Consider the following 25747-nt stretch of genomic DNA (forward strand, 5'->3'; position numbering starts at 1 on the left):
CCTCTTGTCAACCCAAACTCCCAATTTTTACAGACCCCTCTATATTTGCTTTGCTTATTCCGATACCTGCAAGCCCCTTCCTTTAAGTTGTGTATTGCCAGAAAACGTAGGCAGCTTTGTTTATGTCCCAGTTTTAAATCATTTGCGTATAATGTAAATGCAATATGCACCAAATTGGGGCATGTAGCGGTCGTTGTTTTGACGCTACACGGCCTCTCCAATATCCAAGATGGCGTCTTGGCTGCGCACGTACGTTTCAAACGTGACGTGCGTCAGATACCATCTTGGTATAGGAGTTAGCGCATGCGCAAATACCGAACGCGGAAGCATGTAAAGTAAGGAGAAAATGGATACAATCAGTGTGCAACGCTGATTTAAAGTGATAGACACCATTTTGGGACTTAAGGCTCAACTTAACGCACAGTCTTAACCCCGACCACGTGAATGTGTCTTAGAGTGCCTGGAGGACCCCCACCTGCGCTATTTAAAGGGACCATGCAGGATTTACAGGTTAGTGGCTGGATTATTGCTTCTGGCTGCTGAGACATTGGAACTGATTTTGGAGGTCTCCTAGACTTGAATACTAGGACTAGGGGACATAGCCTAACATTTAAAGCCAGGACATGCAGGAGTGAAGTTAGGAAATGCTTCTACACGCAAAGGGTGGGAGAATGTCGGAACAGGCTCAAGGGGCTAAATACCACTGCCACTTGCAGCCTCCTGATACGCACCACCTACTCCTGCAAGAAAGTGGGACGTGTGTTTGGGTGATGTGCCTGTCATGGTTGAATAGCTGCCGATGTGTGTGGCCTGTGAGTTGTGAGTGTGCAGCTTGCAACAGTGGTGATGAGGTGAGAGGAAGCACCTGATTAGAAGAGTTGAGTACTGATGGAAAGGGTTTGTTGGTATGTGGGTGACGGGGAATGTAGTGCGTGGAGCAGTGGATGCAGCATGTGGTGCAGTTGGTAGGAGACGCCACTTGACAGTTGACATAACTCACCTTGACCACTCATGTCAAAGCACTGAACTTCTTCCTGTACTGTATCCATGTTCATGTGGCCTTGCGCCTGGCATTGACTTCGTCCCCCGCCGCCTCCCACTGCCTTTTGGGTATAAGTCTGGAGGGCGTCTTGCGTTTCCCCCCCCCCCCGCCCCGCGGATATAGGATGTCGCTCCTTCAGTCCACCTCATGCACCAAGGCCTCAAGTGCATCAGCAGAGAACACGCACTCTCGCAGGCCTGGCATAAATTCAGATCGGCAGATTAGTGAGGTCTGGCATGCAGATTGGAATTGTGGGATTTAGCAGCATGCAACCTTTATTCAATGTTTTAACATAACTCATCAGTTTGTAAATAGGGACGGGAGCTGCTTCTGTGTTTTGCATGTGCGATGTCTGATCTCCGTTCAGACTCCGTGCAGACAGCGGACTGTTATTTTCAGCAAATAACAGGTACCAGCTACCTTTAAGAGATTTTTAAGAGACAGCCTGCCTTTAAGAGATTGGGGCTCCCCGTGCTGGTGGAAAGTGCAAATAAATTGCATTGAATTCTTGTGTCAATGCTGATTTGGAATGCTGCTTGAAGGTAAATCCTCAGGCCTCACGAAAGTCTCGTCCTGCCTGTGCAGGGGTCATTGGGCACGGGGTAATAGCGGATCGCACTACCCCCACCCAATAATAGGCCTTATCCAATTTTTTCCCCCCCTAACACTCCCAGTAAGGGCTCTAAATTCCACTAAACACCTTCTTCCATTCTGATGCAACTACCCTTTGCTTCTGCTGATCATGTCATTTTCCAGAAGCTTTTCAGTTATGCACTGCCTCCTAGCCTTATGGATAAATCTCTTGTATAGCACAGGCAGAATATAGCACCAGAACAATTCACTACTGAGTCTATTTCAGTCAGAAGATGAACCTAGTAACACACCTGGGATACCCTGTACCTAATGCTGAACTTGGTTAGTGCTTGTGAGACCATTAACAGTGAATTGAAACCAGGATAACCCTCTATTGATGCTCTTAAAAATTAGGTTGTTAGGATTTTACTGTGATCAGAGCCATTTTCTCATTCATCCCTATTGATGGGTTTTGCTGAATGTGGCAATTTGATCATTAGAATGACATTATTCTAACAAGACATTTCAATGAATACTCTTCAATTTTACTCAGTAATTGCATTAAATATCTGCATAAAAATTCTGTAACTGAGAAAAACTCAATAGAAGAGAGGCGTGATTGGAAATGTTTGTTTCAATTCCACTATTGTTCCATCAGTATTTTCAAATGTCAACAATTTCATGAGTGTTAAAATGTCGCTTAAACTGTATCTGTACACCTTGACTAATCTACAGACTCTTAGTTTAATTTTAGTGTTTCATAGATGCCACCAACATAAGCTCGTGTCCGGGAAACTTTCAATTAAACTGGTGACTTTTAAAACTATGGGGAAATGCCACTACAGTTATATTTTATTTACTTAATCTCCATTTTAATGTAATTTACTCTCTTCTCTTTAGGGCTCCCTATGCCCCATACTATTAATGGGCAAAAGTGCAGGCAACTACCAAGCTACCGCCAATGATGCTTTTCAACTGGTCATTACATATGTGCTAAACGAGAAAAGTAGTGCGAAATCTTGCCCACAGTACGCAGTTGCTGGAATTACTAGAGCAGCAGCAGGAGTGGCACTGATTTTGTTTGTGGACGTGGACACTGAGACCGGGCCTCCAAAAATCTGACTACCTGTGTCAAATGCAGACGGTTTCCATGCACTGTATGGGACTCAAGGCGGATAAATCCCCTGGACCTGATGGCTTACATCCTAGGGTGTTGAGGGAAGTGGCAGTAGGGATTGTGGATGCTTTGGTAATAATTTTCCAAAATTCTCTGGACTCGGCAAAGGTCCCGGCAGATTGGAAAACTGCTAATGTAACACCGTTATTTAAAAAGGCAGAAGGCTGGAAATTATAGACCAGTTAGCCTAACATCTGTGGTGGGTAAAATTTTGGAGTCTATTATTAAGGAGACAGTAGCGGAACATTTGGATAAACATAATTTAATAGGACAAAGTCAGCATGGCTTTACGAAGGGGAAGTCATGTCTGACAAATTTGCTTGAGTTCTTTGAGGACATAACGTACAGGGTGGATAAAGAGGAACCAGTGGACGTAGTGTATTTAGACTTCCAGAAGGCATTCGACAAGGTGCCACATAAAAGATTATTGCTCAAGATAAAGAATCACTGGATTGGGGGTAATATTCTGGCATGGGTGGAGGATTGGTTATCTAACAGGAAGCAGAGAGTTGGGATAAATGGTTCATTCTCGGACTGGCAACCTGTAGCCAGTGGTGTTCCGCAGGGGTCGGTGCTGGGTCCCCAACTCTTTACAATCTATATTAACGATTTGGAGGAGGGGACTGAGTGTAACATATCAAAGTTTGCAGATGATACAAAGATGGGAGGGAAAGTAGAGAGTGAGGAGGACATAAAAAACCTACAAGGGGATATAGACAGGCTGGGTGAGTGGGCGGAGATTTGGCAGATGCAATACAATATTGGAAAATGTGAGGTTATGCACTTTGGCGGGAAAAATCAGAGAGCAAGTTATTATCTTAATGGTGAGAAACTGGAAAGTACTGCAGTACAAAGGGATCTGGGGGTCCTAGTGCAAGAAAATCAAAAGGTTAGTATGCAGGTGCAGCAGGTGATCAAGAAGGCCAACGGAATGTTGGCTTTTATTGCTAAGGGGATAGAATATAAAAACAGGGAGGTATTGCTGCAGTTATATAAGGTATTGGTGAGACCGCACCTGGAATACTGCATACAGTTTTGGTCTCCATACTTAAGAAAAGACATACTTGCTCTCAAGGCAGTACAAAGAAGGTTCACTCGGTTAATCCCGGGGATGAGGGGGCGGACGTATGAGGAGAGGTTGAGTAGATTGGGACTCTACTCATTGGAGTTCAGAAGAATGAGAGGCGATCTTATTGAAACATATAAGATTGTGAAGGGGCTTGATCGGGTGGATGCGGTAAGGATGTTCCCAAGGATGGGTGAAACTAGAACTAGGGGGCATAATCTTAGAATAAGGGGCTGCTCTTTCAAAACTGAGATGAGGAGAAACTTCTTCACACAGAGGGTAGTAGGTCTGTGGAATTTGCTGCCCCAGGAAGCTGTGGAAGCTACATCATTAAATAAATTTAAAACAGAAATAGACAGTTTCCTAGAAGTAAAGGGAATTAGGGGTTACGGGGAGTGGGCAGGAAATTGGACATGAATTTAGATTTGAGGTTAGGATCAGATCAGCCATGATCTTATTGAATGGCGGAGCAGGCTCGAGGGGCCAATTGGCCTACTCCTGCTCCTATTTCTTATGTTCTTATGTTCTTATGTACTGGGAGATGTCTGAGGGTAGCCTGGGGGGATTCATCCTCTGATTGTCCCTTCTCATCTGGAAAGAAGCTAACTTCTGCTCTGCAACTCTATCAACAGCACAGCCAGTCGGTGCACGTTGTGTGAGGATCGGCAGATGTGAACATTTTAACTCACTGACACAGTATAGTGGAAGCACTAATGCACCTTGCTGTTCTTCTGAAAAAAAAATTCTCTGCTGACATAGCTGATCTCAGCCAGGGAGACATTTGCAGCAATGACTGAGTGTAGGGAACAGAAATTTCTCACTCCTGATTGCTTGTGATAGTACGCATGTATGGACATTGGGCGAGGATAGGATTGGGGTCCACTGAACTGCCCTCTGTAGTTGAATAGCCTGCTGACAGTCACTGCTGAGATTGACACACGAAGAAAGGCATAATACCGTGGAGTCATACTCCAGCAAGCAGTAAATGTCTTAAGGAAATCAGAAAAAAAGAGAAAAAATATATTTTTCATCTCTACTAGTGTCTTTCATTTTTTGAGATTTATAGTGGCATTTCAGCATTATATCTCAAAATAATAGTGCCACATGATTATAGCACATTATTGGGACTTGGCAGGTCATCTTCAGAGAGAGATGATTTTTAATGCAGGTTCGAGTTTTATTATTGATTCATCATTAATGCTTTCATTAGATGTTTTTTGATTTGTTTGCTCAAATAAAAGTTGCAAAAGCATTTTGAATATGATACTTCACTGCTTTCCTCCCTCAGCCTCTGCACTGAGTGACTTCTCATCCTCGGTGATTTCAACCTCCATCTCAACTCATCGTGCTCTCTCTCCTGTGAATTCACTGCCCTCCTATCCTCCCTTAATCTCTTCTTCCATATAAACCCCCCTACCCATATTCACGACCACCCCCTTGACCGTGCCATCTCACGTGGCCTCTCTACTCCCATCGTGTCAACCACGGATAAGACCATCTCTGACCACTTCCTTGTCTCTCTCTTCTCTCATATCCCCCTTCCCCCTCCCAATCCCACTTCCTCCTGTGTCCACCCCTGGAAAAAACTCTCCCCAAGTCACTTGCAACTGCAGTTTCAAATTCCCAACTGTCTAGCCTTTGGCCCTCCATTCACCATGATATTTCCCCAGCTACCGATCTGTTCAATCACATCCTCACCTCCACCTCTGATGCCCTTGTCCCCGTTAAAAGCATTGCTCTCTCTCTCACCCTGATCGTTCCCCCTAGTATGGCCCTCATTTCCGCTCCCTTAAGTCCAAGGGAAGCAGATTTGAACATTTATGGCGGACAACTGGTTTAGCCATTCATCACCAGATCTGGCTGGACCACATAAAGCACTTTTGGGTCCTGGGGCTCGATTTTAAAAAGAAGGTGCGGGTGTGTTGGGAGCGGGGGGGGGGCAAAGAAAATCGCGTTTCCCAGGAGCGGGCAGAAATCCCGGCTCCAACACACCTAAGAACACGCACAACCCAGAGTCATCTGGGTGCGCGCACCATTCCCAGACCCAGAAGTCCCACCGGCAATTAAAGCTGCAGGACGATTGAAGTATTTAACCTAGTTTAAAAATCCAAAAATGCAATTAGCTATGAAGGCAAGCAATTTCAACACTGCCTCAGTATATTTCCCATGGGAAACGAGTTGTGTTTCAGCCGGCAGCCATTTGGTCATTTAAATCCCTGTTTGATAGATGGGGGATAAAAGGTCCGTTATTGCAGCAGGGGACTCAGTTCTCTCAGACAAATTTTTGGCTGGGAGATCTTTGTGTTTAGACTGAAAATTCTTGGTTTCTACTTAGAATTGTTTTGTTGACACATATTTACCAACTTTTCGGACCCCCCTCAAACTGACACCATCAGGATGGGGGGGCGCGATGGCTGCATTCATCACTACATCACCATCCTCGCCAGGCACGGCGTGCACTTCCACCACTTGTAGCACTACAACACGGTGCTGGCCACAGGCACCTACACAAGAGCACAGAGGGGAACAACAGAGGGAGCGACGTCACAGGAGGCACTACCCTCGCCACAGGGTCTACAGACTGAGGCTCAGCTTCCTGGACCTCTCTGAGGAGCAGTGCATACGGAGGCTGAGAGTGAGTCACCAGGTGGTCACAGATATCTGCAGCCTCCTTCATGCCGAGCTGCTCTCATTACCCGTCGCAGTTAAAGTGATCACTGCCCTCAACTTCATCGCCTCCGGGTCATTCCAGGGTACCACCGGTGGCATCGCTGGGGTCTCTGTCGTCTGCCCACAAGTGCATAAGGCAGGTCACCGATGGTTTGTTTTTGCAGGGCCTCGCAGTACGTCAACTTCCCCATGGACAACCTCAGCCAGACGGAGAGGGCAGTGAGATTCCACTCTGTGACTGGCTTCCCACGTGTACAGAGTGCAATCGAATGCGTGCATATAACAATCCGAGCACCTCCACATGAGCCAGGACTGTTCATCAACAGACAGGGGTATCTCTCCATCAAAGCTCAGCTCGTTTGTGACCACTGCAAAAGATTTCTTCACGTGTGAGCCAGATTCTGTGGCAACTGCCACGATTCGTTCATTCTGAGGGAGTCCAACATCCCGGGCCTCTTCCATGGACCGAACGGCATTAAGGGCTGGCTCCTCAGGGACAAGGGATACCCCCTGCACACGTAGCTCATGACACCTTTGAGGAACCCCATCAGCGAGGAACAGCGTCGATACAACATCAGCCACATCACCACCAGGTCTGTAATTGAACATGCGAAAGGACTGCTGAAGATGCGATGTCAGTGCCTCGATCGTTCCGAGGGAGCGCTTCAATACGCACCAGCGAGAGTGGGTCGTATTATAGTAGTGTGTTGTGTCTTGCACAACATGGCGCAAAAAAGAGAGGTACCAGTTGATGAGGCCCCATGACCTCAAACAGCATCCACATCCGCAAATCAACATTGAGGAGCAGCAGGAGGAGGAGCAGGAAGAGGAGGACGAACCCATGGGCAGAGCGGCGGCTCACCTGGCTGCTCGTGAGGCCAGGGAGTCACTCATATGTGAACGGTTCTCGTAAGATCAGGAAGTGAGAATAGTCCAGTCCTCACACCTCCTGGAAAGAGCAGCGCCAACACCAGCAGCACCCCCTGCACAAAACAGTCCTGCAAATACACATACACCCACTGTGAAGTGACCCACTGGCTGGCATCAAGTGTGGCCGTTCATGATGAAGCACATGAAAGGGCCCTATCACAAAAGCCAGTCAAGAATGGGCAAGACGTGGCAGTAGTGGCGAGAATGATAACATTTAATGTGAATATAACAAAAAGCAAATATAAATGAAAAACATGACAGTCTGTCAGACACCCTTGTGCATACCCTTCATGATCACAAATCCTTAGCCTTTCTCTTCCTACCACTTCTACGAGGTGTATCCCCCATGGCTGCTGCAGAGGTAGTGGCAGGTTGCTCATGTCCATGGCCATGCTTAGATGCTTTGGGCCTATGCCCTCTGGTTTTTGGAGCCCACGAGGATCCCTCCAAAGACTGCTCCACCTGCACCTGTGCAGCGGCAGACTCGGCCACGTGGAGAGGAGGCAACATTGCGGGTACTGGTTGGGGGGGGGGGGGCAACAGGTGAGATGTAAGAGTGCTTTGAGTGGCGTCCCCACTTCCATGTCCCCTTTCGCCATCATCTCTTTCCTGGACCAGGCCCACATTACTCCTACCGCCCTGCTGGAGAACAGTTTGGAGGACATATATGATGCCTTGGAAGCCCAGTTGTAAAGTTTCTGGCTGCCTGTTTAAGGCGGCAGAATGTTGTTCACCCTGAGTCTGAACGGCCATTGTCAGGGCCTGAATGGACTCATTTGTGAGCCATGTTTGAAGCTCAATGGAGGCTAGCCTTCTCTCCAACGCAGTCATTCCCGCACTTACCTGCGACACTATCTCAGACACTTCAGCAGTTACGTGTGACACCATCCCAGAGATTCCCTCATGTCCCTGTGACACTATCTCAGAGATTCCCTCATGTACCTGTGCCACCATTTCACTAATGCAGGAGTTGGACTCCTCCATTCTCTGTGCTATTGTGGAGAGTGTGCGTGGCACCTGTTCCAGTACCTTGCAAATGTGCTGCTGTCCCTCGATCATTCTCCTTTTAAAGGATGGCCCCCGGGGTTCAGCAAATGTGTCCGGCTGAGCGGAGATGAGTGCTCCCACCGACGCGGACTCTCCACAGCTACCCCTGCCACCAGTGTCTGCTCGTGCTCACGTGTGTGGTGACTCATTAGGTGCCAACCCAACTAACTGACTACTAGGACCCACTGAGCTTGTGAGTATCTGCGCTGATGGATGGCTCGCTATGATGTGACGGTGCGCCCTCAGAGGCCGGGAGTTCCTCTGAGGAATTGTCCTGTCCCGTCACTGCGGTAATTGAATGGCCTGTAAGAGAACAGAAGGCAGTATCACAGATGTGTCATGTTGTGATGAGCATACGGAGGTGTTCAACGTGTCAATCACTGTTAACATCAATTCACGTTGTGTGTGATGAATGTTAAAGTTGTGTCACCAGATGTTTGTGGGGTGCCAGTCTCGGCGTCCCCGACGGACAGGCACTCGAGAGTGCGGCTGATCTGCAGGGCCTCCTCCTCCGCGTCTGTGAGGACCACTATTTGCGGAGGCCCCCCTCCAGTCCTCACTCTCTCGTGTGCATTTTGCGCTTTCTTCTCCTAGAAGGGGGGAAAGTACAGACGTGTGAGTGAGTGATGGTGAAGTGGTTAACCGATGAATGCATTGCTTTGGGAGAGGCTGACCGTGAAAGAGGTGCATCAGAGGGTGTCAGACAGAGGCATCACATTGGATGAGGATTGGGGTGAGTGGTAGTGGTGGGGTCACAAATGGAGAGGTGAGGAAGTGCTCAGGAAGTGAAGGTAAGTTGAGGATGAGCCTTAAGTGGGTGTGAGGAGTGATGTGATGGAGTAGTCTTGGCAGGGCAGAATGAGTTGGGATGGGTGGGGGTGGGGGGTGTGCTACACGGAATGCAAGAGAATCGGAAAGTGTATTCACTTTTGCTGACCTAGTTAGGTCATTGAAACGCTCCCTGCACTGGACCCAAGTGCGGGAGATGTTTCTGCTGCTGGTGACTCCTCTGCCAAATCGAGCTAGACCTTCTTGGTGGCAGAGGCAGGACACTTCCTCCTGTCAGCCAGGTAAAATAGTTCCTTCCTCCTCCTCACCTGAAGTGGGTCCTAGTAGTCAGTTAGTCGGGTTGGCACCTGAAGTGAGGTATCACTGAATCTTGGAGCAGCCTTGCCCCTTGTGCTGCTCCATATTGTGTGTTCTTGCTCTTTGCTCCAGCAAAATCCATTGGAGCAATGTCCAGATGCTCCATCTGACAGCCTGTCATGCAGGTGCACAGTCCGCCCACTGTGCAGCTTTTGGACAGCAAACCCGGAAATAAGATTAAGGGCCACCAATTAAGTCGCGATCGCGTGGGGAATGGCAAGTTTTTATTATTTGGGTTTGCCGCGCTCCCATTGACCCCCCCTGCTGCCATCCCGCTGCCCTTTTAAAATCGAGCCCTTGATCTCTGCCAAAACTGCTCACTATTCCAGGATCATCCTGCAATGCAAAGATAACCTCCGGCTTCTCTTCTCTGCCACAAACCATCTTTTTAAACCCCTCTCCCTTGCCTCCTCCACCCTCACCTCCAACATGTGCAAGGAGCTCATGGAATTCCTTGTCACTAAGATTGAGACCATCCGTTCAGCTGCCTCTGCCGCTTCCTTCCCTTCCCCTAGCCCACCAAGCCAAACTTCTCCTATGGATCCCCCCTGCCCTAGCCCTGAACTTGCATCTTTCTCTATTTCTCTCCTATCTCCCCTCATGCCTTCTCCGAGCTCATCTTGACCACAAGACCCACCTCCTGCTCCCTCGACTCTATTCCCACCAAACTGCTGACCACCCAACTTCCCTTCCTGGCCCCCACGTTAGCTGATATTGTTAACAGTTCCCTCTCCTCAGGTACTGTCCCCCTCCCTTTCAAATCTGCCGTCATCACCACCCCTCCTCAAAAAAAACCACTCTTGACCCCATCTCCAATCTCCCTTTCCTCTCCGAAGTCCTTGAATGTGTTGTCGCCTCCCAAATCCGTGCCCATCTTTCCCGCAACCCCATGTTTGAATCCTTCCAATCAGGATTCCGCCCCTGCCACAGTACTGAAACGGCCCTTATCGATGACACAAATGACATTCTATGTGACTGTGACCATGGTAAACTATCCCTCCTCATGTTTCTCAACCTGTCTGCAGCCTTTGACACAGTTGACCACACCATCCTCCTCCAATGCCTCTCCTCCATCGTCCAGCTGGATGGGACTGCGCTCACCTGGTTCCATTCTTATCTATCCAGTCGTAGCCAGAGAATCGCCTGCAATGGCTTCTCATCCCTCTCCCACACCGTTGCTTCTGGAGTCCCCCAAGGATCTATCCTTGGCCCCCTCCTATTTCTCATCTACATGCTGCCCCATGGCGACATCATCCGAAAACACATCACGTTCCACATGTACACTGACGACACCCAGCTCTACGTCACCTCCATCTCTTTCGACCCCACCACTGTCTCTCATTTGTCACTTGTTTGACATCCAGTATTGGATGAGCAAAGTCCCTTTCACCCATCACCCCTGTGCTCACTGACCCAGTCCAGGAAGGCCTCGATTTTAAAATTCTTATCCTTGTTTTCAAATCCCTCCATGGCCTCGTCCCTTCCTATCTCTGTAACTTTCTCCAGCCCTAGATCCCACCAAGATCTCTGCTCTCCTCCAATTCTTGCCTCTTGCGCATCCCCGATTTTAATCACTCCGGCATTGGTGGCCGTGCCTTCAGCTGCCTGGGCCCTGAGCTCTGGTATTCCCTCCCTAAACCTCTCCATCTCTCTACTTCTCTCTCCTCCTTTAAGACGCTCCTTAAAAGCTACCTTTTTGACCAAGCTTTTGGTCACCTGTCCAAATATCTCATGTGGCTCGGTGTCAAATTTTGTTTGATAACACTCTTGTGAAGTGCCTTGGGATGTTTTACTATGTTAAAGGTGCTATATAAATGCAAGTTGTTGTACATCTGTTAAACTTTTTTGTGAAGTTAAAGATATGGTGATTTCTGTGCAGTGCAATTCAGCAATGAGTTAATTTCTTGATACTTTACCATGACTATTATGAAATCGTGAGACTTGTAAACGAGGAGAAAATTTTGGACTGATTCTGAAATTTCTAAATGCGTTTTGCAGACCCAGCAGTCCTAATATATATTGGGGGTGCTGCTTATATTATTTCAGCTTGAGGATTGTGATCTCCTATAACCTCATAAAAGTGAATATTTCTTCCGACAATGGCAACTGGTACTGTTCTATTAATGTGTAGGTCAAAGAAGTTGTGTATGACCCTGATGAAAGTTATGATTGTTACTTGTCAACCTGCCACAGTCGGAACACAGAGGCAGCTGTAAATTTCATGAAGCAATGTTAGGCCTTTTCAGCCTAATAGTCTTAATCCTACTTTAAATATTCAACAGAAGAAAAATCCTCTGAGGAATTGGGTTGCCCTGAACCGTCGGGCCTGTTCCGTTCAGGATTTCCGGGCGTTGATTCGCCCGAGGAACAGGCCTGTACCAAAAAGGTAAGTATGAATTTTTTTTAAAAATTCATTTGGAGCCAGGAAGAGCAAGAGTGCTCCTCCCAGCTCCACAGCACTCCTGGCGGCCGCAAACAGCCCCTCTCCTGCTGTCCTCCCCCTCCCCCTCTCGGTTCTTACCTGAGGGCTGCTGCCGGCAAGAAAAGCAGCCCGAAATTCATGTGCTAAAATGGGCGAGCTGCCTATGAAGGTGTGAATGGCATTGGCGGCTCACTATTGAAATAAGGTCCCAGGCCCAATTTTGGGTCGGTCTCGGGCCTAGACAAATGGGGGTGAAATTGGTCTTGGGCAGTAATGCAAAATAGCCGATAACAATAACATCCAGCCCGACTTTCTTACCCATTGACTTTGCCCCCCTCCGACTCTCTTAATGCCTTCAATTTATTCTATTATGCTTCTTCCTAATGTCTCATCTTAATATCACTTCAGCCTTTTAACCACCTTATGTTTTCTATTTAAACACTTTACAGGTCATTCTATTTCTTCTCTCAGATCTATGTGTGCAAACATGTGTGTTTCTTTCCTCCCCTTTTTGTTTTGTTCCTTTTAAATGCTGTTCAACTAGATTTTTTTTCCAGTTCCGATGAAGGGTTATACCTGAAACTTTAACTTGTCTGTTTCTTCCACAGATCCTGACTGACCTGCTGAGAGTTTCCAGCATTTTCTGTTTTTGTTTCAGATTTCCACAATGTGTCCTTTTTATTCAGGTGGATGAACACTTTCATAATCTTGATCCCAGAAAAGTTACTTTTCCTGAAGTCATAGGTCTTTGGGAAAGCTTTTATTTAAAGGACTATCTTTTTCAGCTGCCATCAACTAATGTCTCATCTGAGTGAAAAGCAGGAAACTACTATTGATAAAATGAGAGCAAATTTAGACCCTGACTACAGAGCAGAATTCCTGCTGCTAATTGTGTCAAAGGGCATGAAAACTGCAGTGAGTGAAAAGCACATCAACCGAAGAGATCTACATGGAATACGTCTGGTGAAACTTCTCACACCACTTTTCTTCCTTATGGATATCTTTCCCAACAGTGTCATGGCTAGACCTCAGAAGTTTAACTGCAGAAATAATCATCATTTGAAGAGATTGCTGGAACTGTGTGAGATTTATGACTTGCCCAGTAAGCAACAGGGTCATTTGTTACAGTTGTTTTCAACTGTGCCCCATTGTTAAGCACCCTAGTATTATATATTTAAAAACCCTGAAAACAACATTCATACTCACATGCTTTAAGGGCTAAGGTACAACTATTTTTGATATTGTGTCCGCAGAAATCCTGATTAAAATAAATCCTGATGCAAGTGTAACATTCCTTGTGAAATTAGTTCCACATTAATCAGGATTTTACTAATTCTGCTTAGTCTGTTTGCAAGAATTCTTAATTGTTCAATCCTTTGTTAATTGGTTTTCAGCACTATAGTAAGAACTGGCTAGTCCCAACTGGTCTAGCATCTGTAACTGTGAGTAACACTGAGCATTTGTTTAATGTTGAAGTTCTATTTAACTAATAATAAATGGCAGTGCTATCATCTACAAGCTTAATTGCAAATGGTCAGCATTTAAGAAGTAAAAATTCTGGCAAATGCAACGTATGGAGAAAGCGGTTGCATAATCAATGCTGAGTCAGCTGCTGTTACCGCGGTGGTAGCAGTAGGGGTATCAGTTCTGCTAGTCTGGGGAAGGGGAGAAAGAAAAGGAAATCCACCCAGGCTCCTGCTTCTGATTGTTCTGCTGCAACCCCGACTATAAGTGTCACTATGTAAATGTTGAGTGAGGACACGGTTGTGCTGGGCTCAAACAATCACTAACAACATAACAGGCTGAAGTTCCAAGTGGATCTTCTTTCTTGGCCTCCTCCCGAGATCGTCACCATCACAGATGCCAGTCTTCAGCCAAATCGATTCACTCCACGTGATATCAAGGAATGCATTGGACACAGCAAAGGCTATGGGCCCCGACAACATTCTGGCTGTAGTGCTGAAGACTTGTGAAGGCCTAGTTCCAGAACTATATGCACCCCTAGCTAAGTTGTTTCAGTACAGCTACAACACTGGCATTTACCTGACAATGTGGAAAATTGCCCAGGTATATCCTGTCTACAAAAAGCAGGACAATCCAAACTGGACAATTACCGCCCTATGAACCTACTCCCAATCATCAGCAAAGTGATGGAAGGACTCACTTCCTTCACCACCAACTAGGCACAAGGAGGGAACATGATGGAATACTCTCCACTTGCCTGGATGGGTACAGTTGGAACAACACCCAAGAAGCTCAACACCATCTGGAAAAAGCAGTCTGCTTGATCGGCACTTCACCCAATAACCTAAACATCCAACCCTCCATCACTGGCACACCGTGGTTGCAGTGTGTACCATCTACAGGATGCACTGCAGCAATTCGCCAAGGCTTCTTCAGCAGCACCTCCCAAATATTGGACCCAGAAGGATGAGGGCGGTGGGTGCATGGGAACACCATCTCCTCCAAGTTTCCCTCCAAATCATACACAATACTGACTTAGACATATATCGCCGTTGCTTCATCGCCGCTGGGACAAAATGCAGGACTCCCTACCTAACAGCACTGTGGGAGCACATTCGCCACATAGACTGCAGCAAATCAAGAAGAAGGCCTACCACAATCTTCTCAAGAGCAACTAGAGATGGGCAATAAATGCCAGCCTTGCCAGTGACGGCCACATCCCAAGAATGAAAAAAACCATGCATTTATTACACAGAATTCCATAGAATTTACAGCACAGAAACCGGCCATTCACCCCAAAGGTCTATGCCAGTGTTTATACTCCACATAAGCCTTCTCGCACCTCAGCTCATCTCACCCAATCACCATATCCTTCTATTCCTTTCATCCTCATGTACTTATCTAGCCTCTCCTTAAATGCATCTATGCTATTCGCCTCAACCACTATCTGGCAGCGAGTTCCACATTTTTCACCACTTTCTGAGTAAGTTTGTTTCTCCTGAATTCCTTATTGGATTTATTAGTGACTATCTTATATTTACGGCCACAAGAGGAAACATCTTCTCTACGTCTACCCTACTGAACCCCTTCTTAATTTTAAAGACCTCTATCAGGTCATCTATCAGTCTTCTCTTTTCTAGAGAAAAGAGCCCCAACCTGTTCAGTCTTTCTTGATAGTTGTACCCTCTCAGTTCTGGTATCATCCTTGTAAATCTTTTTTGCACTGCTTCTATATCCTTTTTGTAATATGGAGACCAGAACTGTTCACAGTACTCTTAAGTGTCGTCTAACCAGGGTTCTTTAAAAGTTTAACATAACTTCTCTGCTTTTGATTTCTATTCCTCTGGAAATGAACCCCTGTGCTGTCTTTGCATTTTTCATGGCCTTGTTAATCTGCATTGCTACTTTTCATGATTTGTGAATCTGTATCCCTAGATCCCTTTGCGCCTCTACCCCCCAGTGCTCTAAATTTATCCCATTTATATGACTTTCATTTCCTGATTACTTTCCCCAATGTTGGTGGGAAAGTTCATACAGGTCAGCAATGCAAAGACTATAGGGCTCGATTTTAACTCCTTCCACCTGGCGGAAACTGGGGGAGGGGGGAGCAATTAAAATGGAGCAGGGGATTACCCACTCATTCCCGGCCCCAATCTGGCTGACTACAATTTGAAATTGCAGGCGGCAAGCACACCCTCCCCAAGCCAGCGAGGTCCTCTTTAAATATATGGATTGGGCTCAGATGATATCATTGGGGTCTGGTCTGTCATTTTAAGTTGAGGCCTGAGCGGAAGAGTAGTGCTGGCTTTCCCCACACCCTCCCTCCTCCCCACACCACCCCCCCCCCCCCCCCAAACCAGGCCACACCTGCTGGGAACAAGAGCTAAGACCAGAGGAGGCCCAACAAGATAAGTTTTTTTTTTAGTTTCTTTGTAAGACAAGAGAGGCAGAAGTGTTCCTCCAGGCCCCTCAAAGAAACTTTGGGCCAAAATGGCTGGGAAGTCAGCAAGCTGCATGATAATGAGGCCCGGCCGTTAAGATCGGCTGAGCCTGCCTGCTGCCACTCCTGGGTGGGCACACTGCTCGCTTTGCCACGTTCCTGCCCAGGAGTTACGGTTGGCCCCTATATTACTTGTTTCTGCTGCAGGGCTGAGAGCTCCGCCTAATTACAACCAAAAAACAGACTGCGTCTCCAGATACGCAGAGAAAGAGCCGCTCCTGCAGTGGGTCTCTGTATGGTTAGAGACATCAGCGCTGCCTCATTTATTTTACAGGGCTACTGCCACTGTTGGGCCTGTCTCTGCGGTTAACATATGTGAGCAAGGTAAATGGATATGCAGAACGAGCAAGCATGGAGGGCAACGTCAGCTCATACAGAATGCAGCGCGGATGTTGATAGGGCTCAAGAGGAAAAGGCAGTGTACCAGCAGGTGGTAAACTTGCTTTAGCATTTATATTGTGGCTCTGGAGGAATGAAACATACTGAAAATATTCAGACATGAACGTGCTGGATCAAAATCAGGAGACTCAGGAATTGAGACTAGGAGGCAAGTTCAGAGTAGCACACAGAGGAAGGTCAAGACCTGTAGCCAGAGTATTTGGCACAGAGAGGCCATATATTGCAGCCAGAGAGTTAGACATAGATAAGTTGAGTCATGTGTACTGAGAGGTTGGAAGTGAGAGAGACCAAGAGCTGGGAGCTGGCAGCAAGGACCTTAACCACAGAGTCTGAGAAAGTTGGCCTCAATAGTACTATCAGAATTCATCCAAATTCAAAGTCAATGTTGGCAATAGGTCCCTGGGATGTCACATTATCTTTCATCGTTACCAGAATGCTGGTTCAGATGCTCCACCTGAAAGCTAATCTATACATGCCAGCCCCTTGAAAGCTATGCTTAGCTCAATAGAAGCATTTCTAATACATATTACACCAAGGTTCCCTGTGGCAGCATGACCTGAAATCCCAAAACGTGACAGTGTTATATAAATGGTGGCTGTTACAGCAGAAGGTGGCAGCAAAAATTGGAACCTCATGATGTAAAAGAGGAGAGTTGTGAGCCTGTGGTTGCGGCAGAAACTATTTCAACATTCAAAATTAGATTGGATAGGTGGATCAAGGAAAGGATGGTAAAGGAATATGGGAATAGGGCAGGGTAAATGTGATCAGGATTATTTGCTCGTGTGAAGGGTAAAAGCTGACACAGACTGGTTGGGCCAAATGGCCTGTTTCGGCATTGTAACTTCTATGGATTAATAAGGGCCACTCATCACATCATTGGAAAGTAGGGGCAACCAGTGCTACTTAAGACCTGTAGGAATAGGGGACTAGTTATGTCCTAGAACTAAGGTGCAATGGAGAGGTAATTTTATAAAGAAAATTGTGGCGGTGTATGCCATGAGGGAAATCGTACTTGGCCTGTTACTGTAACGCACAACAACATGAATCAGATTTACATGCAGATCCCTTAGTAGTAAAATTATTGGGCAGCAGCAGTGTAACTGAACCATGGTATAACTGTACCCATAATAACTTAGAGATATGTTACTGCTATCAACTGTGATGTAAGTTGTAAATTTTATAATGGAAATGGGATATCAATCTATACTTAGCAAAACCGACAACGATTATGTTGTCATGTGATTATTGGAGTTGAAAAACAGCAGCTGCATGTTTATAGTCTGCAGTTTTGCAGAGCTGAGAGTTTAAAGGGCCATCTTCACCTCCCATTTGTTTTCATTTTCTGTCCAGCATTTAGGTTCTTTATAAACGTCTGCCAAAAACACACAGCCACACACACAACATTATTTTCGGTAAAGGAGCAAGTCAACACCATTGCAAAATGATCCGATTTGAGATAAATCAGGGAATTTGCAAATAAATCTAAAATGGCCATATCCAGTTCAGGTTTGGGATTTGATTCAATGGTAATCCCGAGAGCAACATAAGCTGTTATCAACGTTGACAGCAGTATCCACTGCAACACCAACTTCCAGCCCACTGCAATCTTTTAATGGCTGCTTTTGGAAGAATTTAATCAGTTTGACCTATATATGAAAACAACAGTTTAAACACTTCACAAACCAGCATTATTGAAAATGTGGCAGTGAGTTTGTAATCAGACACCATACTGGATATTCCTGAGCAGGTAATTTGTTTATATCAAAATAAAATTTCAATTCAGATGTTCCTGGCAACACTGCCCCATTAAATACAACATAAGCCTAACATAAACCTTTTATAAACACATAAATAATAAAAGGGTAGTCAAAGGAAAGGTGCAACCGAATAGGAACAAAAAAGATCTTCTTGTGGAGGCAAAGGGCATGGCTGAGGTACTAAATGAATACTTTGCATCGGTCTTCACTAGAAAAGAGGATGCTGCCACTGTAGCAATAAAGGAGGAGCTAGTAACAATATTGGATAGCATAAAAATAGATAAAGAAGAAGTACTTAAAAGATTGGCAGTACTCAAAGTAGAAAAGTCACCCGGTCCAGATGGGATGCATCCTTGGTTAGTGAGGGAAGTAAAGGTGGAAATTGCGGAGGCTCTGGCCACAATCTTCCAATATGGGGACGGTGCCAGAGGACTGGAGGATTGCAAATGTTACCACCCTATTCAAAAAAAGGGGGAGAGGGATAAACCCGACAATTACTGTCCAGTCAGTCTACCGTCAGTGGTGGGGAAACTTTTAGAGACTATAATCTTGGACAAAATAAGTTGGCTCTTAGAAAAGTATGGGCTAATAATAAAAGTCAGCATGGATTTGTTAAAGGAAAATCATGTTTGACTAACTTGATTGAGTTCTTTGATGAAGTAACGGAGAAGGTTGATGAGGGTAGTGCGGTTGATGTTGTGTATCTGGACTTTCAAAAGGTATTTGATAAAGTACCACATAATAGACTTGTTAGGAAAATTAAAGCCCATGAGATTAAAGGGGCAGTGGCAGCATGGATACAAAATTGGCTAGGGGACAGAAAGCAGAGTAGTGGTGAACAGTTGTTTATCAGACTGGAGGGAAGTATACAATGGTGTTCCCCAGGGGTCAGTATTAGGACCACTGCACTTTTTGATATATATTAATGACCTAATGTTTGCAGTTGACACAAAACTCGGAAATGTAGTAAATAAATGGAGGATAGTAACGGACTTCAGGAGGATATAGTCAGACTGGTGAAACGCGCAGACACATGGCAGATGAAATTTAACGCAGAGAAATGTGAAGTGATGCATTTTGACAGGAAGACTGAGGAGAGGCAATATAAACTAAATGGTACAATCTTAAAGGGGTGTAGTAACAAAGAGACCTGGGGGTGTACGTACACAAATCTTTGAAAGTGGCAGGACAAGTTGAAAAGGCGGTTAAAAAGACAAATGGGATCCTTGGCTTTATAAATAGAGCAAGGAAGTTATGCTAAACCTTTATAAAACACTGGTTAGGCCACAGCTGGAGTATTGTGTTCAATTCTGGGCACTACACTTTAGGAAGGATGTCAAGGCCTTAGAGAGTGTGCAGAGCGATTTACTAGACTGGTACCAGGAATGAGGGACTTCAGTTCTGTGGAGAGATTGGAGGAGCTGGGGTTGTTCTCCTTAGAACAGAGAAGGTTAAGGGGAGTTTTGATAGAGGCATTCAAGATTGTGAACAGTTTTGATAGAGTAAATGAGAAACTGTTTCCAGTGGCAGAAGGGTCAGTAACCAGAGAACACAGATTTAAGGTGACTGGCAAAAGAGCCAGGGACGACATGGGGAAACATTTTTTTACGTAGTGAATTGTTAGGATCTGGAATGCACTGCCTGAAAGGGTGGAGGAAGCAGATTCAATAGTAACTTTCAAAAGGGAATTAGATAAATTATTGAAGGGAAAAAAGTTATAGGGCTATGGAGAAAGAGCAGGGAATGGGGCTAATTGGATAGCTCTTTCAAAGAACCGGCACAGGCACGATGGGCCGAATGGCCTGCTCCCATGCTGTACCTACTGTGATACTATGATAAAAAGAAATCATTGGCTATCCAATGTCCACAAGCGATTTCGGCATGCAAGTAGATTTGGAAAGAAATCTGCATTCAGATTTTTTTGGAGGGTGTGTGTGTGTTCAAAGTGCATGAAATAACTTCCCACAGCACCTCTAAATATTTTAAAACTTAAATATCAATGATGATAACATGTCACTTCCTGTCAGCATAGGTTTTTGTTCCAATATTGTTACTGAGGTTTTAGTAAATAATTCACCTGCCACTGCTATAAAAATAATTTTGATTTGGCAAACTACACTATTGGCTCTATAAAAACATTGGCAGAAAATAAGATTTTACTGAATGTTTCTGTGTGTTTATTTTTTTCTCTTGTACTGATTACAGGTCAAGACTTGCTTTAAAAGTGCTTATTTCCCATTTTGATGGATTCAAGCATTGCTCGTTACTCCAGATAAGCTGTTTGTATATCCGTTTCATACAATTTCATGCTTAGAATTAATAAGTTTTAATGAATTAAAAATAAAACAAAAGTTGCATTATTTGATTTCTTTTTCACTGTCATTTAAAAAATTCCTCCCTCCCTTTTTCACTTTCCATGGTGAGTAACTCCTGTTAAACAAATAGTTTTTTTTGCCCTGAAAAGAGTCCTTTCAAACGTCTACCTCCACAGACACTCCATTTGCCAGAATCCATGTTTGTAATGTTCTAACTCTGTTAGAAAAGAACTCATAAAGTTTATAATGGCCCTTGGAGGTACTCATTTTAATTTTGAGAGTATATTCTTCAGGCATGAGACAGTCTTCAAGTCTCACCCATCTGGCTTGAGATTCAGGCGTTTCTGCACACTGTACTCCATTCACACAAATGGGCAAAATTCAAGTAGTGTGCATTTTAATGCTCAGAAGTTGGTGTCTCTGACAACAACTGTGAGGTGTTAGCCTCCAGCAATTCTATAGCTTGAATGAGAGCTGAGGGACTAACCTCTCATAACAGAGAAAAGCATGCCCCAGGAATGTTAGAACAGATTATAAATCATTATGAGGAGCCAGCCATTAGCAACTATCAAGGGCTTAGTAAGGGCTTCCCATTCATGTGGAGGTCTCGTCTGATTTGCCAAGATGGAAGGGAATGATTTTGAACAGCACTTGTGCCTGAGAGACAGGCAATTTGTTAATCAGTCTGAACACAGTAGCTGAAGTGTTAACTCAATACTTAATCCAATGACTAACCAGTGAATGCAAATGAAAACTGCCCATTTTGCCAAGTGGTGTAAAATGAAGAAAATAAAAACCTTTAGCATTCCTTAGCGACAGTCTCAGTAGGAAAATCTGAATCATGCCAATTACAGAAGCCAAAAGAATAGAGAGCAGGAAACATACTGAAACAAGATGGGACTACAGAAAGGAGCAACAGTGGTCAGTGTATATACTGCCTTGGGATGAGCATTTGAATATATCTGTCTGAATAAATCAAAAGTCCGATATTTGAATTGCCTGACTCAAAAGTTTAAATAATGAGGCCAATGTGTGAGTGGTGGAGAACCTTCACTGGACCACCAGAGATTTAGATGTATACAGCACTGCTTTCACCACATCACCAGGGATCAGGTGCACATCTCCTGTACCAGATCACCCCTGACTGGATACATACATTCCCCCTCACCAAAACATATACACATACTAAACTCAAACACATATTCCGTTCCCATCATCAAGAAGAATGGTGACCAGACCATTAAACTGCTTCCTCTAATATGGCTGAAAATCAGAAACCACATGAAAAAAAGATACAAGATCCATTAGCACCAAGTAAAGGATAGTTAAGAATTCTTCAGTGCAGCAGCAGTCCCTCCCAGACAGAAGCAGGTGCCATCTTTAGAGGCATGAACACTTTTGGTGCTACAGAAAATGGTATCTCACGAAGGTTCTTGTGAAACATTGTCCTTCAGTGCAGACAAATTATTTTTTAAAAGATAGGACATCAATAAAATAGAGTACAACTGATACTAAATCAGGCAAAATTCTAAAGTAATAATCCAATTTAGCCCAGTTCAGACCAGTTTGGCTTCGCATTTCAAAATGTGTTCATTCCTGGCACAGCCAACTCATCCTCATAACCATTTCCAGACATTGTAACAAGTTGTGCTCTCTTTTCCTAGTATTCTTTATAAACTTGTCCCCTACATAAGAAAACTATAATACAAAATCAGGGTGAGGTTGCCAGAATACCTTAAATTGTATAATTTATTAAATCTATAAATGTTTCTTGGATCAGTTGATCATAATTGTAGTCTATTTGCATTCTTGGGCTCTTTCTATTTTATTTCTGAACATTTTCGTATTAGCCTGACAATGAAATCCTTGTAAAATGTTGACTCTGCTCCGTTTACCACATTGTGGGGTCCATTGTGAGTGCCCTCGCCTGGCGTTAAGGGGCGGTAACAGCCTCAAAATGGGGTCGGTAACCTTACCACCCCGTTAGCACTGGTGATGCGGCCAGCTCCATCTTAAAAGGGGCCTACAGCTGGGTGTCCAAAGCGCCTGCCTATTTCAGGTGATAGGCCCCTTTTAATATGGAACTCGGGGTTCTATGATGCCAATAAGATCCCGATTGCCACCTTGAGTAGAAACTGGTTGCAACCTGTGCAGAGCAGGAAGAGAAGAGGACCACTAAAGGTAAGTGCTCAACTATTTTTGTGGGCCCCGGAGGAACAGGAGTCGTGAACGCGACACCCCCCCGCCACCGCATCCCCCCACCCCTGCCCACAACCTTTCAGGCGGTTGTTCTGTCCCGATTCCAAGTGACAGTGAGATGCTTTCTTAACTGCCTATATCTGGATGATTTTTATTTGTTACCTGTGACCGAATCACTTTAACTGCAAGAAGAAAGTTGTCAAGTAAAGAAAACCTGACAAAATCACATTAATTAACATCACCAATCACTTTGTATCATCAGTTTATGAATGAACAATTTTGTTGTCACCTTGTTAGTGGCTATTGATGGATTGAAATTTAACGCACTGTCTTTTAAACCAAAATATTATCCTGTTCAAACTATATGACTGCATTATGACTTGCATGCTAAAGAACTTTGTAAGTTAAGATTGTAGTGAAACAATTATTGTTAACAAGTTGAATTAATTATAATTTTAAAAAAATTATTACACACTTTCTTCAGAATCAAGCCTCTGATTTCAACTGCCCAATCAGAAAAGTTCATGAAACATGCACAGTCCACATTTCCTTAGCTCTCATTCAGGTCACTAGAGGGAGTATTTCACAGTAACACCATGCTCTAACTGGGGTGGGGGGGAGGGAATTACCACTGGGACCAGTCCTGCCTCACTGAAGTACCTGTTATGGAGTGGCACTGATAATGGCTATGGTGAGGACCACAGATAGGACTGCTCCCCCAGACCTAGGTGAAGGAGGAAGTGTGACACAGGTATGAGAATAAGATTTAACCAAAGGATGTCAGGGCTAGTAAGCAACACATTACAAAATACATTCTGTAAGTTGTTTTAAAAAAGTGGAAAACCCATCAGATAAACTGCTTTGGAGGAATAAAGCCTTCCAATCTATATTCTGTCATCAACAGCTTAGAACAGTTTGTGAAAGCCTTAGTAAAGCCCAGGGTTGCCAACTCTGATTGGACGTATTCCTGGAGTTATCCTGATGTGGAGATGCCGGTGATGGACTGGGGTTGACAATTGTAAACAATTTTACAACACCAAGTTATAGTCCAGCAATTTTATTTTAAATTCACAAGCTTTCGGAGATTTTCTCCTTCCTCAGGCAAATGTTATCCTGACATGACCCTCCCACCTCCAACCACCCCACCCCCACACTCCCGCCGTTGGTCACCCATCACAACCATCCTCACGGCACATCGCCTTCTCACGCCAATTGGAAAGTGACAGACTGTTAGCCGATTTGATGATTCTTGACTGTCAGTCAAACAGTCTTTTTTGCATCTCCAATATTTTTAAAATTAATAAATTAAAGTGTTCAGAGAAAATGCAAAAAAAAATTTTTTTTAATGCCCCAATAATTTTTCTCCAGAGGTTGCTGGAAGCAGTGTCCCGGAGATTAATCTTTAATTCCTGGAGACTCCAGGGCAATTCTGCAGGGTGGACCACCTTAGTAAAGCCTTTAAACTCAATCTACATTTCAGTCTTTCACCTTGTTCCTGTGATCTGGTGAGTGAAAGTAAGAGTTCACGCACTGCAGATGTTATGGCTTAGCCGCAAAATTCCTGAGGAAATTGACTTTTTCCCAAAGAAGTGCAGCTGAGGGGAGACCACACCGAAGTTTCAAATTCTGCACCTTCATAAAGAGCCTTTGTTGAAGCACTTATGAAGAAGGGGTGGGGGGAGGGCAGCTGGAGGAGGTTCAAGAGGTTAATTGAAAGGTGCAGGGTACCACTCTGACTGGACTCGTTAGTCTCTAAGTCAAGTACTGACTACCCAGGGGGAGTGGTTGCACCTCCCTGGGCCAGACCCTGTGCCAGGTAAGCGAGACAATTAAATAAAGCCAAACCTTCTTTCACTTCTGTCCAAATATACAGCACAGCAGATGGTAAGAAGACACTCAAACATCTGGATCTATGTATACAAATCTGACTGAAAAATACTATTACGCAGCAGGAAATCCACAGATCATAGCAGAACTCTACCTCGAATTACAATTCTCCAGGTGCAATGTTGTTAACAGTTGCCCTTCATTCAGTATTAGCTGCTGCACGAATAGTAAACTGTGTCAGTTAAAACAAGGTAAGTTCCAGTTTCCTTGTTTGGTTTTTTTTGTCTTTAGTAGAAATGCTTTATGTCAAAAACTCTCCAGCTACTTAACTGCAGTTCTCATCTCCACACTATGATCAGTCAACATATTCTTACATCTGTGTCACTGATGATTTTGTGATATTCTGACATATATGAATCTCAATCAAACTGATAGTTTTAAGAAAAAGAGTAATTGTCCTTAAAAAAAAATCTTTTAATTCTTTAATTGTTTGACAGGAATGTGCCACTGATAGTTTTTTCCCCACCTGTTTTCTTGGGTGTGAAGTCGTCTAGTGCAAGCAAAAGGCACAACTGTAAGTATATTACCTGCTACCCTAGGTCACTCACCTTTTAAAATCTGTCAACCACAACAACAAAAACAAAATGAGAATCACAGTAACAATTACTTTGAACAACACCCCTGGCAGGTCTAATTTTAACAGCTGGCTGCTACATCCTTAGCAACTTAAAACAGCAGTGCTTGGTGGCAGCAGAACTCTTACCTTGGGCTGTGCGTGATGCGAGGAAAGATGTTCACTGGCTCACTACAGCAGCGGACTGAGAAAATGCTCTGATCGGCCCTTGCCAGTAACTTACTTGCCTTATATGTGTAAATGGGAGGAGCTGTCCACCAACAGGAGGTGGGCAGTCCAGAAGGCAGACGAGTAGTGTGACAGGCACACTGGAAACAGAGCCTCTGCTTTTGAAGAGAGAAAAGAGCTAAAGGGAAGGAACGGAGGGGGCTAAGAAAGTGGTAAAAGAAGAAAAGGAACATTTCTTTTTAAAGCGACAAGACTACAAATAAACACATTCGAGCTGATGGTTGATTTGGAAGCACTTTATTGTTATTCAGTCAGACTGTTCTTTTTTCTTCTCTCTCCCTCCCTCCCATTGCCGTAACCAATTCAAAGCAGCCCCGCTTTTTTTTTTCCCTGACAACTCTCAGTTCAGGA

At 44.7% G+C, this 25747-nt stretch overlaps 1 protein-coding gene across 1 annotated transcript in view; it reads right to left on the minus strand.

Annotated features, from left to right (window-relative positions):
• LOC137327387 (collagen alpha-1(VIII) chain-like) overlaps window positions 1-25342 on the minus strand; it is a 129343-nt gene extending 104001 nt beyond the window's left edge. The window contains exon 1 of the mRNA XM_067993121.1: window positions 25298-25342. The gene's annotated coding sequence lies outside the window, so the exon portion shown is untranslated. The remainder of the gene's footprint in view (window positions 1-25297) is intronic.
• Between the last annotated feature and the right edge of the window lie 405 nt (window positions 25343-25747).

Source organism: Heptranchias perlo, chromosome 11 (assembly GCF_035084215.1).
Source record: "Heptranchias perlo isolate sHepPer1 chromosome 11, sHepPer1.hap1, whole genome shotgun sequence".
In the NCBI taxonomy this organism is placed as follows: domain Eukaryota; kingdom Metazoa; phylum Chordata; class Chondrichthyes; order Hexanchiformes; family Hexanchidae; genus Heptranchias; species Heptranchias perlo.